The sequence below is a fragment of the Amphiprion ocellaris genome, chromosome 9 (assembly GCF_022539595.1).
Source record: "Amphiprion ocellaris isolate individual 3 ecotype Okinawa chromosome 9, ASM2253959v1, whole genome shotgun sequence".
In the NCBI taxonomy this organism is placed as follows: Eukaryota; Metazoa; Chordata; class Actinopteri; family Pomacentridae; genus Amphiprion; species Amphiprion ocellaris.
The window spans coordinates 21,223,245-21,240,139 of record NC_072774.1 but is presented as its reverse complement, the minus strand read 5'-3'; positions in this window follow the sequence as shown (position 1 = coordinate 21,240,139).

Sequence of the window (16,895 nt, the reverse complement as noted above, 5' to 3'; positions counted from 1 at the left end):
CTCTAATTGCAAAAGTATTCACGTATATGTATTTTCATGTAAAAACTGTCTGATCCCCCTGTGTGTCATCGTGTCAGAGACATTCCCAAGCCTCAAGAAATATAATTTTCAGCACAACACAAATAAAGCAGTTTGTAATTGTATTTGTTTTTATTCAGATTGGCTCAGTATTATATGTATTGTATATATGGGCTCCTGAGGAAAACAGCTAGAATCCACAGAAATTCGCTTTTCTTTCGATTTTCTTCAAACACCAACCCAGTAGACCTGTTTTATTTATACAAACCACTTTTTTTATATCAGCGTCAAGCTTTTTTCATCTATTTTAATACACAATGAAAATCTATTTTTATTGCCACATGACAGGGTTGTTTTGTTGTTGGTTTTTTTTGTTTTTGCTACAGCTGATTTAAGCTCCATTCTACAGTTGGTTAGAGGCTTGTGTCACACTATTAATGGGTGAACTAAAATGTCACCTTTCATCATAAACATAGGTGTTTGTTATTTTTCTAGCCAAAGGAAGCAGTTAATCATCAATACACACCTAGTATGTATGCTACTTTTTTTGAGAGGATTTTCTCCTTAAATGCATTTAAAAGAGCAAACCGCGTATCTGCCATAACTATTATTAAAATGCAAAGACATGCTGTTTAACTTCAGAGACTACTGAAAATCAAATACACCAGAGTTTATTATTTAGATTTAATTTCATGTACCATATCAGGCATAGAAATGAGAACTCATCTTCCTATTATTTAATTACCTATAGTGTTCTCTTATTCATTCGCTATATTTTTGCTGATCAAAATGTAGTATAAAAAATGGAGGCTTATCTACTTGGCAAAAAAAATTAAGTCAGGCTGCAAAGAAGGCTTACAATGAACAGCTGAAAGAGCTTCAAGAACAGGGACATATGAATATGACTTTTTTTTTTTTTTTTACAAACCTCTGAAAAATTATATTTTATGCTTTTTATGCAGCTTCCTCTTTTATACTCTTGAACCATAGTTGGCTTTTCTTCAGTCATATTTTTCTGTAATGCATGTAAATGTAGCTTTCAGAAGAAAATTAATTAGGAATCAGCTCTTTGCCTTCAAAGTCTCTGCTTTGCACTTTATGTTGCTTACAAACACACACTTGCAATCCTCCATGCCTGCTGGGCTGTGTGGACTTTATCATGCCTACACGAACTCTACGTTGGCGTCGTCTCTGAATTCAAAGCCTCAGGCTTTGAATATGAAAACATAAACCATTTTGTAGAATATTAATCATCCTTTGCCTCTGAATGAATTGCAGGCAATTGCAATTTCTCTGTGTCCTCCCTGGGGTTACAATAGAAATGAGAAAGTGTTACCACCTCTGTCAAACTTAAATGGTGTATTTATATGTATAAGAACATTTTTATTTGTATGCTTAGGCTGTCCTGGTGGGTTTTCCTGATGTGACCCAAAGCAGAGTTATCCTGTAATTTAAAAGGCCTTTGCTGTTTGCATTTTCAAGTAAACACAATTGCTTATGTAATCAGTGACTGGTCAAACATGTTGTGCATTTGGAGACTAACAAGAACACAATGAGATGCTTCTATCCATAATGAAATGTTCAGCATTCAAAAATTTCTGCTCTGACAAACGTGGATGCTCTAATGATTATACATTATTCACTGAAACATGAAATAACTGAATCTATAGATAACAGAACATTTTTTTCCAACCACATTCTCTAAAATGTCAGTATTAATATTCTAAATCAGTTAAAGATGATGTCTTGCTGATGCAGTTTTCTGATTTAGTAGCTTAGTAGTAGACTAAGTAGGTGGAATGTTGAAGCTCTTAAATCCAGAACTTACGTTTACAGGAAAATTCAATCACAATTAAGTCAAAATCTAATGATCTGTGGGCCTGAGATAAAACCTGGTTGTCTCAACGCCTCTGTCTGTTTTCCAACTGTGCGCATGTGTGTGTCAGCTGTAATCCAAGGGAGAGACCCATCTGTGTGTGTCCAATGAAGCCTGAACCATTACATTTCTACTGATGTGGCCCCACACGGCAGGGGCCGAGAGCAGGCCATCCCCAGGGACGCACAGTTCCAGACTGTCACTTTCTCACAAATGCACATAACAACAAAACACCGGTCTGACTCATCTACTAACCAGCATACAAATCCTTAAACATCCTTCCTCCTTTTCCTAGGTCTGTCTGTCAGACTCCAGCATCTTCTCCCTCACTCATCTCTCTGTCCAGATTATCTGGAACCCCTTATTCATCTCTCATATCGCATCCACTCCCCTCCCTTTCTCTGCTCTTTAGAAACTACCTCTTTCTCCTCCCCTCTTGTCCATAATGGAGGGTAATTATGGCATTACTGCCACAATGACTGTGCAGTGGGGGCTGAGAAACTGTGACACACGCTCATGAACCATGGCCAAGTGTTGCCATCAATACAGATCTCTGCGACTCCACAGGAGAGCATTAGGCGGTGGGAGGGCAGAGGAAGGAAAAGTGGAGGATGGAGGGTATAAAATTAAGAGAGATGGTGCTGCGAGTCAATTAGTGCAAAAGGAGAAGGCATTAGAAAATCTGAAAATAAAAAATGAGTAGGCATGGGCTAGTGTGAGGTCTTAGGTTAGGGGTAGCTTTGAAAAAAGAGGAGAGACTGAACACAGTTGGATCATAAAAAAGTAATTAAGTGAAGGAAAAGAGTGGCAGAGCCTGATGCGTAAATTGACTTGGGATAGTAGATAAAGAGGGTGCAAGAGAAGAAGAAAAGCAGAAAGAGAAAGTTTGTCAATAAAAGCACCAGTGAGCACTTGCAAGTTGGTGGCCCCCATTGACCAGCTGTGCAGTTTGTCTAGCCAGGCTTACTGGACTGGGCAGACCGTTTGGCATGACGGGGTTTAATGCAACTCCGTAGCGGGTTGCCAATGGGAGTGAAACTGGTCGCAAGGTTGTATATCACACCACTGCGACTGATAAAGTGGAGCCAGCCACATGTGCAGGGGGTAACTTCCCACTACATTAATTTCTAGCTGAAGCGTGTGCACAGAGGGAGCATGCCTTTTTAGTTTTTTTGTGATTTTTGAAACATCTTTCAGAAAAACATTGTAATTCAAGGAGTAGACACTGACTGCCACATCAAATATTAAATAGCCATGTTAAGTGGTCAGCGTGTTTTGCCAGACTTCATTGTCTTCTTATGAGCAAATTACTTCTGCTGCTGAGGCTGCCTGTTCAAATCAATATTTGTTATTGTAATCAATTAGCAGCAGATGGTTTTTGCCATAAATGGATTCAGCTGCAACATGAGTGGCTGGCTATACTGCACTTGAGCAGAGTGCATTAGAGGCCCTGTCCCACAACAATAACATCAATTAGTGTGTATGTTCATGAGTGTCTTTGGATCTGTAACCCTGATTATAGATGCTGCTGGCAGATCACATGACTGCACAAAGTCCATTGTGTTCTGTCAGCCCAAAACAATCCTCCATATTCACGGTTAATCAGTCTTGTGTGACTCATAATGGACTTCTGCAGGAAAGCAGAATTCTGATGTCATCAGCGTGGTCCTTCCTGTTAGGACTCATGCTCAGTGATGACCTCGTGGTCATTTGTCATCGCTGTCAGGATCTGAGGGAGGATGACACAGCACTGGACTGCGGGAAGAGATGAACAGACAGTCTCTGATCAGTATGCATCACACAGTCTATGATCATGCTCATAAGGCACACAAACAGAAAGCATATGAAACTGTATCTTGATGTTTGGTGTATTGATTTGGTAGTACAAAGAGTGAATCATCTCTTGTTAGTCAGTATGGGATTGATTATTCACAACAAATCTGTTTGAAGGTTTCTAACCTTTGAAGCACTTTGAATTGTAAAGAAAGCATGGCATTTCTCATTCTCTGTTTTGTCCTGTTGTGTTTTCTGTTTAGTCCAGACTACAAGCAAATTTTCAATTCACAAAAGGTCCCATTGAAATATTCCTTAGCATGAAAACAGAATCACAAAGAGAGCAACATTAAATACAGCAGTCTTCATATTCATGAGTTTAAGAAATATCTCTGTGCCAATGTGTGTAATGTGTAGCTCAAAACTGATATATTGAAACTGTCTTTTTGTTGTGAGAATGATCAGTGCTTCGCCATGCTCAACATAAAAAGACACAATCCTCTTACTCCAGTGCTCTTATGTCCTCATACAAACCTGACTTCTGTTGCCTAGTTGCATTGTTTTGATTTGTAGTGTTTTGTTTTACTTTGGTCGTGCCGTGACCTGTCATTTGATTGATGGACGCCAGTTTCTTGTCATTTTGTTTTTGTTCTTGTTTGGAAGGTGCTGTGACCTGGAAAAAACATTTCATCTGACTTGTATTGGGTTGAATGACAATGAAGTTAGGAAGTGCTGCTTTGCTTTATCACATAATCTTTCATTTTTCTGCCTATGGTGTCCCTCTCTCTCTCTCTCTCTCTCTCTCTCTCTCTCTCTCTCTCTCTCTCTCTCTCTCTCTCTCTCTCTCTCTCTCTCTCTCTCTCTCTCTCTCTCTCTCTCTCTTTTCCTCTTCCTCTTCCTCCCTCTTTCCTGCCCATCTCATGTCTGGATGTACATTCTAGAAAAAGTCAACTCTTGCTCATCTACATGCAAAGCGCCTTGGTTCCAGCTGTGAACAGAGGATTGAAATGGAAATGGGAATGGGAGAAAGAGCAGATTACGCCCCTCAAACGCATGCACTGCCTCCTGGCTGGCCCACCAGCTGAGCAGAGAGAGAGAGAAAGGAACATGGGTGGGAGGATGATGGAGGTTAGGGGGGAAATGTAGGGAACAGAGACAACAAAGTGAGAGTAAGGAGAGATGGAATGGAAAGAAGCAAGGGTAAAAAGTGGAGGTAAAGTAATTTTGGGAAAATGTACAAGATGGAGAGGGCAGAACTGAAATGTTAGGAAACTAGATCAATACCACACACACAAACACAAGCTCTAATGGATGAGATGAGATTAATGTGAATAGAGTCCGACTGGCCTGAAATATGGTCAGACCTTGAACTTCTGCAGTTGCTTTGAAAAACCAGACAAGGTTGAAAGCAATGATTAACTCAGTGTGTGTGTGTGTGTGTGTAACATTATACACTGTGCTACAAACAACACAGAGATACATTTTGTCTGTGATAAACATGCAAGGTTTGAATGATATCAGCAAAGTTAAAGGACACTGGCTACATTGTACTGCTAAGAAATGCCAGCTCCAAAAAGCTTATGATTGTTTTGTAAATTGACTGAAATGATGGATGGATGGTCACAGGATTTATTGTCTTTACATACCAATCAAAATATTGAAATTAGCTTTAATTTAACATGCATTTTTCCAACTGTCAGGGGACTTTCCAGTTTGATAGATTACTATTCATGAGATTCCTGTGTCCTGGTGGCACTGCAGAGAGATGTGTATTGACCTCAGCTGGAACGGCCAGATGGGAGACAGATAGAGTGATACAGATTGAGAAAAACTGTATAATGTAGAGCGAAAAAATGAAACAATAAGAAGAGAAAATGAGAAAGAGAGAAACAAGAAGAACAATTTCTCTATGTGGACCCAGAAAAGCATGACCCTGTGCTTTGCTGACTGCCCGTTTTGAGCTGGCCCAGAGGGTTGTTAACAATGTTAGCTGGATGTTGCACCAAACCTCTGCCACAGCAGGACCTGGCTGTCAAATTAAAAGCTCGCTCAGAAGATGGGTGCCTGTGGTGTGCCTGGACAGCCATGGAAGAAAAGCACAACTTTTATTATTGTTGTCAAATGTAGCTATTGGTCTCAGCTCTCTCACTCTGAAGTCATAAATCCAAGGATCCCAAATGGCTCCCCATCTTCTCTTAGAAACCAGCAGCTGGAAAATACAGCATCAGAGTCAATATGTGATATTAGAATAGTAGTGTCAATGTGCAGAATTTGCTTATGCAACTAGTTCAAAAACCAAAACTGTAGTGCAGAGGCAAGGATTTTCTCAGGAGACGTTTTGATGGAGACTTAACAAGAAGAGGAAGTTTTGAAAGCAGCTCTGAAGTTAATAAGATTTTCACTAATAATAATAATAAATGCAATCTTGCCTCTCTGTCACACTGTTGTTGCACACATACATTTACACAGGCAATGTCCAGGACTTTCCCTCACACTTTCCTTCTCTATCTTTTCTCTGTCACACACACAAACACACAGGGAAGACAACAGCACATTGATGAATTTTTTTTTTAAATTGTGTGCTTAGAATGAGTCGCAAAGGATGAAAAAATAGAAATCCAGAGACGAAGATCTGCAGGCACTATGGGAAAAAATTAGGTAAGGCCAAAAAAAAGGGAAAGAATAGGAATGTATTTGTATGTAGTATGTACAGAGAAAGCAGAGCAGTGTTTGATGGAAAACAAGCATATAGGAGCTGAAGAAGACAGACTGGAGGTGAAGTAAGACGGACGGAAGAGGGAAAATAAGGGCATGTTGGAATTTGTCCAGGTAGAGGGGAAAGGACATCAGATGGAACCGAGGAGGTCACTGTGTGAAAGAGACACGTAGCAGCATGCAATAGCGTAACAGAAGCCTAAAATGAGTTTTTTAACCTCTGCAACCCTGGCTGCACAACAAGCTTACTTGTACACTCACACGGAGGCATAAAAACAGAGCACACTCGGGCTGGGTTTCATGAATGACAGTCTAGAAAATGTTACAATGTGCAGTCAATATTGTAGAGTGTAGCAGTGTGCTACTGAATCTGTTAGCCTCCACAGCTTCATCTAGTTTACTTGCCAAAATTCAATTTGGAAACACGCTAGAAAGTCACAAGATAATCACATTGAAGCTGTGCACACATTGGCTGCATGTGAGTTTCTGTGGTTGTGCTGTCTCCAATTGACAATGGAGACAGCAGCAAAATGTGTAAAGACTGCTAGGAAAGAAGTCCAAGTCAAAACGTGAAGAAAAAGAAAAGCAATTTTTAAATCACATGATGTTGCTTTGATAATGTGACTAAAATGGTGGTAGTGTAAAGAAGATGTACTTTACTTCTGTAAAAATAGCAACATCTCAAAGTAACAATATTTCCTTACAAGAATTTCTGCAGTAATATTAGCAAAATAGACTTAAAGTATCAGAAGTGAAACTACTGAAATTGTACCACTCAGTGTTAAATTATCGAATTATTGTTCCTGAAATATTGTGTCATAAGCATTTTGTATTGTAGCTGGTAAAAACAATAACGATTCTTTCAGAACTTTGGGGAAATTTAATTACAAAAGCAATATATTTTACAAACGGATCATACATACAGTATATACAAATTTATTAGACCACCACCCAGTGTGACGCGTTCTCCACTGCTGCCCTAAATTAACAGTACTGTTGATTATCAAAATATATTTTTATGTTTCTGTAATGAATAGTCTGCCAGTATGTGCAAGCTCTTTAATCAGAATGATATCTTTGATGCTCAAATATAAGTATTGTTGTTTTCCATGAATTTTCAAATTTACTGTTTAACAGAAAAGCAGAAACAAATAGTAAAGCACATTATTATTTTTTGATTGAGATGTCAAATTACAGTTATTTGCTTGTATTTCTGAACAGAAAAAAATTTAATTATTTTAGTGGTTGTATATTATTCTTGATTAATTTCTTATTTCTCAAAGAATGCTGGATAAAATTTGGGTATAAAAATGGGAATTCAGTTTGAAATTCCTCACTCCTGTTTAAAATGGTGCAGTGTAGGAAACTCATTGAGAAAGACCGAATTAAAGCACTTCATGATGCAGGATGGTCTTTGAGACAAATAGGGCAAGACATAAAGTGTTCGCACAGTGTGGTCAATGCTTTGGACTTGATTGCAGAGATTGCTACTTACAAAATGCACCAAGTGGCAAAACTGAAAGCAAACTGAAGCAAATGTCAGGCACCTCAAGAAAAAAGAAAGACCACTGCAGATCGTCAGGCAGAGATTAATGCTTCTAGATCAGAATCTGAGAAAGTCTCTAGAATGACCATAAGCAGACGACTGAAGGAACAAGGCTTAAAGGGAAGAATAGCTGCTAAGAAGCCATTATTGAGGCCTGCAAATATCAAAAAAATGTCTATAATTTACCAGAGAGAACAAACATTGGACTGTAGATGACTGGAAGAAGGTACTCAGTGTCGTCATCGTCGCAGAAAAGCTGGAGAACGTTTTGATGCTAGATGCATTGCACCCACAGTGAAACACGGTGGAGATTCCATTATGGTATCAGGTTCCATTTGTCAAAACGGCATGGGAAAATTAGTTCAAATCTTGGTACCATGAACAAGAAGGTCTATCACAACATCTTGGTGCATCATGGAATCGCTTCTTGATTGAACCTGATTGGTTGTGGATTCATATACCAAGAAGACAATGACCCCAAGTGTACTTCAAAGTTGTGCAGAGACTACTGGACCAAGAAAAAGGAATCTGGAGTCCTGGAACTGATGGATTGGCCAAGTCAAAGTCCAGAGTTGAATCCTATTGAACAGATCTGGCATTTGTTGAATTCAAAAATAGATCACACAAATGTTTACTCCAAAGCAAGTCTCTGGGAACAGCTAGAAACTATTTGGAACTCAATAACAAAAGAGACTGTCAAAAAGTAAATAAAAACAATCCCAGCAAGAATGCAAGCTGTTATCAGGGCCAAAGGAGGTCATACAAAATGTTTAGATTTTTGGTTAACATATGTGAATAAGGACTATTTAGTTGTTCCAGTTTGTCATTTGCCAAATAAATAGCAATACAATTTTTAATGTTTGCCTCTGAATTGCCACAGGGTACAAGCTGCAACAAGATTGTAATTAAGTTGCTTACTCTCCATTATTAAGTGGGACAGGAGGTAAACATGTCATTGGCTGGTGTCCTATAAAACTCTTCAAACATTTGCAACAATTTTCTGCTACAGCAATTAAACGCAGCTTTATTCTTGACTTACGCGTCTTGTGAGTTATTGAACATTTACTGACCCACTAAGGATGCACCATACGTGAATACTCTTCTGAGGCATATTTTAATCACAATTTACTTATGAAAAATCCATTTTGTTAGCTTCCTACATAAAGTGTAGCTATTAATGCATTTATGAAATCCATTACTCTCAAATTGACAGTGTCTTCGTGTAGGTTTCCTTAAAAATAATAGACCATTTGGCTGAACTCCATGTTTGATTTCATCTATACAAACTTATAGAACATGTGAGTCTTTTTCAGCAAAGGCAAGACATTACAAAATGGCTGTCCAAAAAGCTGTGGGATTTTATCACAGACAAGGAATTGCATGGCTTGGAAAAAGGCAATAACGTAGTAACAGTACAAAGGCAGAAAAGATAAAGAGAGGTGGAGGAAAGAGGTTAGGATGAAGGGTAACACAGGCATACACTAGTAAAGTTTGAAAGAAGCACAGTGAGAATCTGAAGGATTGTTAAGATTGGTGGAGGAAATAGAAGAAGAAATGAAGATGGACTGCAAGAAAATAGAGAAAGGAAGGTGTTAATGTGAAAAAGTGTTAGTGGTATAAAAATAAAGCTCTGAGAATATGAAGACACTTATTACTGCCTTAATTTACTTTCTCCTGCTAACTGAAATGTCAGCCACAGGCAAAGCAGGCCAAACACTCTATAAGGCTAGCATAAAATAAAGCTGTTCTCATCTACATATTTTTCTGTTTCTGTTGACAGACAATGGAACCAGCAAGAAATAATAACTAAAACAGACAATTAAGACTTTATGTTAGCCAGCATTCACTTCATAGCCATTTCCAAGCTGCTGCTCTGCACCACTAAACCACTGTTTGTATAATCGCAACACTCTATGACAAACTCACCATAAACATGAGTTAAAAAATGTAGCTGGCTGTGAATTCTGCAAAATTTCTATGAAAAATAATGACTCAGGGAGTGAAGGTTGTGTTAACAGCAGCAGCTCAGCTGGATTTAAGGCAACCGACAGTTATAAAGCTTGTTTAGAACAGAGCTAAAACCAGGGGATATACAGTTATGGTGAAATGTACCATCTTTGTAGTGTTTTGAGCTGACAAATTGACATATTCTAGGGACATGTGAGACTTTAGTCTTTAGTTAAAAATTGGCACAATACAGATCAATGACTTTTTAAAAAATCCTCACAAAAATTATTTATTCATTTTAAATCAAGCAAAAGCCAGTGATGACTGTGACAGTAACCCACCCTTTGATTTCTTTTATTTAATTCGGATATTTCATTAAGCTGAATTATCTCAGAAGATTATAAGAAACGTTTTATCTCCATTTGATCCCAACTTGCCACTACCAAGAAACGGAAGTTTACCGAAAGAGAACCAGAAGTTTTTCAATCAAGTAGCCCGAAAACATTCATCATATCTTCTTATTGATGCAGTAGTTTTGAGTTGTTTTGTTCAGACATAAAGTAAAAAGATAGATGTTGATTGCCTTGACACCGCCAAAACCGTCAAGGTAATCAACATTTATCTATTCACTTTAAGTCTGAACAAAAGTGTCCATGTTTACAATCAATGTTCCCTGTAATTTTTCCTGAGTCTGAGCAAACACACAAACTCCCTGAGCGTCCCTTGGACCACTGTGAGCAACATCAGACGTGTGCACTGTGGTCACACCAACATCGCATCCATTCAAGTTACAGGGTTTATTAAAAGAATCAAATTACAGCATTTACATTTCTGTTAAAACACTTTGTCAACAGGAGCCAGTTGAAGGCTGCAGGGATTTTAGTGACACTACAATGTATAAGAGTGAAGTTATTGAATATTTGTCTCTCTTTACTGTTGCAGTGATTTTGCAAATTGCAGACGGACCCTGTTCACTCCATAGACACCAATGTTATTCCTGTAGCTTGAAAGACAGCTACTTTTGATAAAACTGGGCTTGTAGCACATTGTCTGCCTTGCAACAATGGGAAAGAGGCACCGTTTATGTTTTGACAACCTATATCTAATGAGTTATTGATGCTGGAAGTCCGAATCTGTGAATATCTTTCCAACTTTACTGAACTTGGGGCCACTACCACCTAAGGAGTGATATATTTAATTCTGAAAAAACATTTAGCCATACTTAAAGCTTTAAGTGCTTTATTAACACGGAACTAAAAATTTTGTATTGTTTTATTATCACAGGTTCTGTCTGAAAAGAGGTGGCATCATTTTAAACAGTGAAATCAAACTAACAAAATGTAATGACCAACCAGTGAGCAATACTGGATTCTGCAAAAACATAAACAACTTTTTAAAAAATCTGAATCTTAACACAGTTAATGTATTAACTTGTTTATGTGTGTATGCATGTATTTATTGATTTATTTAGTACTGTTAACATATCAGAGTTCTGAGTGAGTTTTTCTTAAGATAGTCAAAGGCCATTTATTGATTACATATAGGCTGTTAAATGTTTATTAAAAACTAAAAAGCATTAAAAAAAAAAAAAAAACAAACAATTTAGGCATTTATTGAGTCACTAAAATACTGTAGAGTACAGACCACATCAGCATGATTATAAGCATCCTCTGGTAAATGAACAACCAGATACTGATGTCTCTCACCATATGGACTTCAGGAGATGACTGGGGGATGATAAACTGTGACCTACTGGTTGGGTTCTCTCTGTTCTCATGTTTCTTACATGTTTGTCCCCTGACAGCCGGGTCCTAATGTTTTTTGAGCAACACACCATACTATGATGTTTTTACAATGATGGTTCTACTATGGAACCAGTTTGACATGTTCAGGTGTTCTTTGTGTGAAAACTCAGAGATTTCAGGTATCAGAAGGTGGTTTTCAACTTTCTTTATTAACTTTCTGCTTCAACTTTAAACTAAATTTCCTTGACTAAGCCAGCCCTCTGGACTTCCAGGAAGCTGTGTTCCTATTGGCTGTCCAGGTGGCTGCTTGGTGTTATCAGGAACACCTGAGCAGCTCAGTGTCTTCCTGCTTTATTTTGCTGCAGACAAACATTTCCTCTGCTTCTCTTCACCAACTGAACTGGGTTTGGCTCCATTGCTGTAGTTTGTTCTTTAGGCGTTGGCTTGCAGCTTCCAGCAGTAAAATCGTCTTTAATGTGTTTCTTGGTGTGTTTTAGGGCTTTGTACTGGATAGTTGTCTTGGTAAATGAGGTTCTTTACCCACATGGTGCTAATGTTTGCAGTCATTAGTGGATTGGGTGCAGCTGAGTTGTGTCTTTATCTTGGCTGTAGTGAGTCTTTAGAGGTTTTTGGTCAGACACACCCTATATTCTTCTTCTCCAGAAGGTAAGAGTTCCTGTCCTGGTTCTCTGGTAGGCTGCAGGAGACTTTAGCGTTTGGGTTGTGCTAGTTTGGTTTTTGTATGGTTTCATTTGGACGACTATCTTGAGGCCCCTCCATGTGGTTTAGTGAGGTTTTCTGCAACAGTTCTACAAAGCAACCTGCAGCAGAAGAGACTTTGAGAGTTTTTAGGAAGTTCTGGAGTCCAGACTTTAGAGCAGCAGAAACATTTGTCAGCAGTTTGAGCAGGAGAAGGTGAGCTTCAGAGTAGAAATGAGACAGAAACCTTCTTGACCCGTGTGGTGAGGTCCTGTACCAAGAGTTTGAGCAGGTTGTGAAGAGTCTGTAGTTCTTTGGTCTGAAAGCACTAGGAGAGTCGACTCATTAAAGGAGAAAACAGGAGATAGTGTTGGTTCTTCTGTCGCTCTGCAGTTTCCAGTTTCCTTAGACTGAATATCAAGTTTATATTTTAAATGATTTACCATGTGAGCCCAAGAAGACTTCAATAAACTCCATCCATCCCCTGGACACAACACATTTTATTACCATGTTAAATCTTTTTTTTTTTTTTTATGTTTTTGAGTTTTAATCATAGTTTTAGCGTAGTTTTTTCTCTTTGCTTGTTTATTTTTGTCATCTGTGTAAAAGGTGCTAAACAAATAAAGTTGAATTGATAAACTGAATAACTGACTAACTCATGGTTGTGACAACAGAAGTATTTTCATTGTGATTTAAGGGTTTATTTCATTTTTAAGGTTGGGGTTAAAATCTTGACAGAAAAAGAAGATTAAAGAAATAAACTACATAACAAAAAGCAATTAAATCAAAGGAAAAAAATAATACAGTAAAAAGTTTTATTAAAAAGATTTAAGAAATTTAAGATGTAATTTTCTAATTAAATATTTAATTTTTTAATTAAATGCTTTGTCTTTTTAAAGGTTTAATAATCTAACTAAATGTTTTGCATTTTTTAAAATGTTTAATATTCTTCTTGTTTAATTGTATTTTTTAAATGTTTAATTATCTAATTCAATATTTTGTCTGTTTATTAGAGTTAAACATTAAATACAATTAAATTATATTAAACAGACAAAATATTGAATTAGATAATTCAACAAGATACAATACATGTCATTATGAAATTAAACAAAATTTTAAAAATACAAATATTAAAAATTACAGAAAAAATATTTTCCATAATTAAACATTTAAAAAATACAATTAAACACGAAGAATATTAAACATTTTAAAAAATGCAAAACATTTAATTAGATTATTAAACCTTTAAAAAGACAAAACATTTAATTAAAAAATTAAATGTTTAATTAGAAAATTACATCTTAAAGACAATAAAACTTCAAATAGGAATTAAACAGAAAATACAATGAAGCATTTAAAAAGAAAATTAAACGTTAAAAGGTGGTAAAACATATAAAAAGAAAAACCTTAAAGATTTAATCGAAACATTAAATATTGGGAAAGGAAAAAAAAACTCAAACAAGCTGATAAAACATTTGAAAAAACAATTACACATTAAAAAGACAAAACATTTGGAAATCAAATCAGACATTAGAAAAGAATAAAAGGTGAGAAAAGAGCAAAACTAAACGTTTAAGAAGAATCAAACTAAAGACAAAACATTTGAAAAGACACCAGTTAGACTTTAGAAGATCAAATTAAACAGAAGAGACAATAAAACGATCAAAAAGAGCAATAACAGATAAAGGTCTTAAAGCATTTTCTAGTCTGAAATGAAAACATCAAGTTATTTCTTCAAACATTTCCTCTTTCTATGTTCTTGGTTTGATTGTGGACAGATTTACTAAGAACTCATTTCAGAAAACTGCTTTCCAGATAAAGTCTACTAGTAGTTGAAGGCATTGATCAAACTAATGTTACCTTCTGATCTCCACAAACTTTACTGTTCAGTGAAGAGAATCAAAGTTCGTTCAAGATTTCTAAAAAACCCACAGGTGAAGGTCTGAGAAGAACTCAGATGGATGGTCTAAATGTGAAATCAAGACTCATGGTCAAAAGTTTTAAGGCTTCTGTTAACCACAAAGTTCAAACTAACAGAGAAATATTGAGAAACTTTTAAAATTTCAGTCCTCAGACTGTCTGAAGGTTCAAACTAACAGAGAACTACTCATGAACTTTTAAGATTTCAGTCCTCAGACTGTCTGAAGGTTCAAACTAACAGAGAAGTACTCAGGAACTTAGAAGATATCAGTCCTTGGACTGTGTGAAAGTTAAATCTAACAGAGAACTACTGTGGGACTTGGAACATTTCAGCCCTCAGACTGTGTGAAAGCTCAGGTCCTGAGGACTCGGGAGGTCTGGAGGCTTTGGAAAGTCTTGGAACTGAGGGTTCAACCCTCCAGCACAAAGGCTGAAGTCCAACCTCCTGAGAAAAACGGTCGAGTCGAGAGTCGAGTTAAAAAAAAACTCGAAAACGACAAAAAATAGATGATAAATGCGCAAAAAAAAGAAGAATTTGTATCTGAGCGAGTAGCTCAGGAGGATAAGAAGAGGACTACCAACTGGAAGGTCGCAGGTTCAAGTCCACCACCGGCCTTTTCTTTCTTTGTCTTTGTTAGGATTTTGAGAAAAGTTTAAGAACTGTCTGGTCTTGAACCAGCGACCTGCAGCTCCATAGGCAAATCCTTAACTCACTGAGCTACAGATCAGATACAAAGAAATAAATTCGTCGTCCCTTTGGCATCGTAGTTCCTGAAGTGACCATGTGGGCAGAGCCAAGGCGGAGTCTGGGTGGAGTCAGGGCGGAGAGTAGGCGGGGAGGTGGGTGGTGGCCTCCCCCCTCTACTCCCCCACCTCCCTCCACCACCCACCACACCTTCCCCCGCCCGACGAGTTCTTCGAGTCTCCACGAGTTCTTCGAGTCTCCACGGGTTTTCCCGAGTTTCTGGAGTTTCCAGCAGGTCTGAGGCAGAACAAGTTGTCATGAAGAGGTGCTGAAGTCGGCCAGGATGGAGTGACTTTTTACAGCGAGTAGAAGGAAGACCACTAGAAGAGCAGGTCTTTAACCACCATCCATAAAATCCATGGAGTCACTCCAGAGAAATGAAGGGAGGTCAACTTTTATCAACCTCCATCCACGTTCAACTTGATATTTTTACTTGGAGATTTTTAGCACCACAAACCTTTAGTATCACACTTTATTATCATTTATTGGGACTTTAATGGACTCCACCAGCAGATTTAGTTTTTGTTGACAAACTTTATTCTTGTCGTCGTGGGACTGCAGTATTTAAAACTGTTCCTTCTATTTGACCTCATGTTTATTAGTTTTAGTGGAGAAAGTTATTTTAATTGTCCATTAGTCTCTTAAAAACCAAATAATAAATTGGGTTAGTCAAGAGGTTTAAATTTCTTACTTTGTCATATTTTAAATATGACAAAAAAATATAAAAATAAAGCGTCTTGAGACAATTTGACCTGTATTTGGCGTTATATAAATAAAACTGAATTAAAATTGTATGTATCTTGTAATGTTAGAGTAATTCAGCCATATATGTTGGAAAACACATTTTCTTTGCCCATTAATCTGTTGATTGTTTTCTGCAGTAATTCATTTCTTGTTTTGGTTTATAAAATGTCAAACCCAAATATATTCAGTTTACTGTCATAAAAACCAAAAAGATTTACATTCATGATGCAGGAATCAGGCAGTTTTTCACTTTTTTATCTTAGTTTAGTCAGAAAGATAGTTGATAATGTGTGAATTGTTGCAGCTTGTGAGCCGTAGAAGGTTTTAATCTTTGGGGCCGAGTGTCAAAAAACATTTAGAAACCAACATCAACAAAACACTCAAAGATTTGAACATCATTAAAGGGAAATCCAACTTTTGCATGACAATATCTAATTAAAGGACATTTATTTCCAACATAAATGTGTGATATTCATCCTCTGGAGCTTTCTCTTCACATCGTCTTCCACCTGGACTGGTTTAGTCAGGAGCATGTGCAACAAACATTTGAAAAACTGCACTTTAACATCAATGAATGACACTGAAGTTTAATCGCTACATAAATGAGACTGAGTCTGAATGTGCTGCTCTGTCATTAACTCCTAAGTTTAGGGAAAGTAAAAACAAAAGAGGACAGTTTAGATAAGACTTGAGAATGAGCTTATTTTGAACAAACATCTCAGACTTTCTGAGCTTCAGCACCTACAGCAAGATATTTTAACATCAAGCAACTCAAGAGATCCAGAAGTTGGAGAGAGTTAGCTTTAGCTGAGCCAAAGAACATGTGGGACACTAACCTAGCAAACATTTCAGACTTTTCTCTGTGAATTCTGAGAAATAATTTCCTATTTAATGACAGAGCTACACATCTGAACTCAGTCTCATTAAAACAGACTCTAATTCAGTGTCATCCATCCATATTAAAGTGCAGTTACCCAAAATGTTTGCTGCATGAGCTCCAACAAAACCTGTCCAGGTAGAAGGCCACTTTGACAAACAGGAAGTGGAAGATTCCAAGCAGATTTATAGAAGGGGGAACCGGACTGTACTAAGTGTGGTCAAGTATAGAGGGGTGTTTTGTGGGTTTTTAAGGCTGATGATTATTAGTGACACATTTGGAGTAGATAT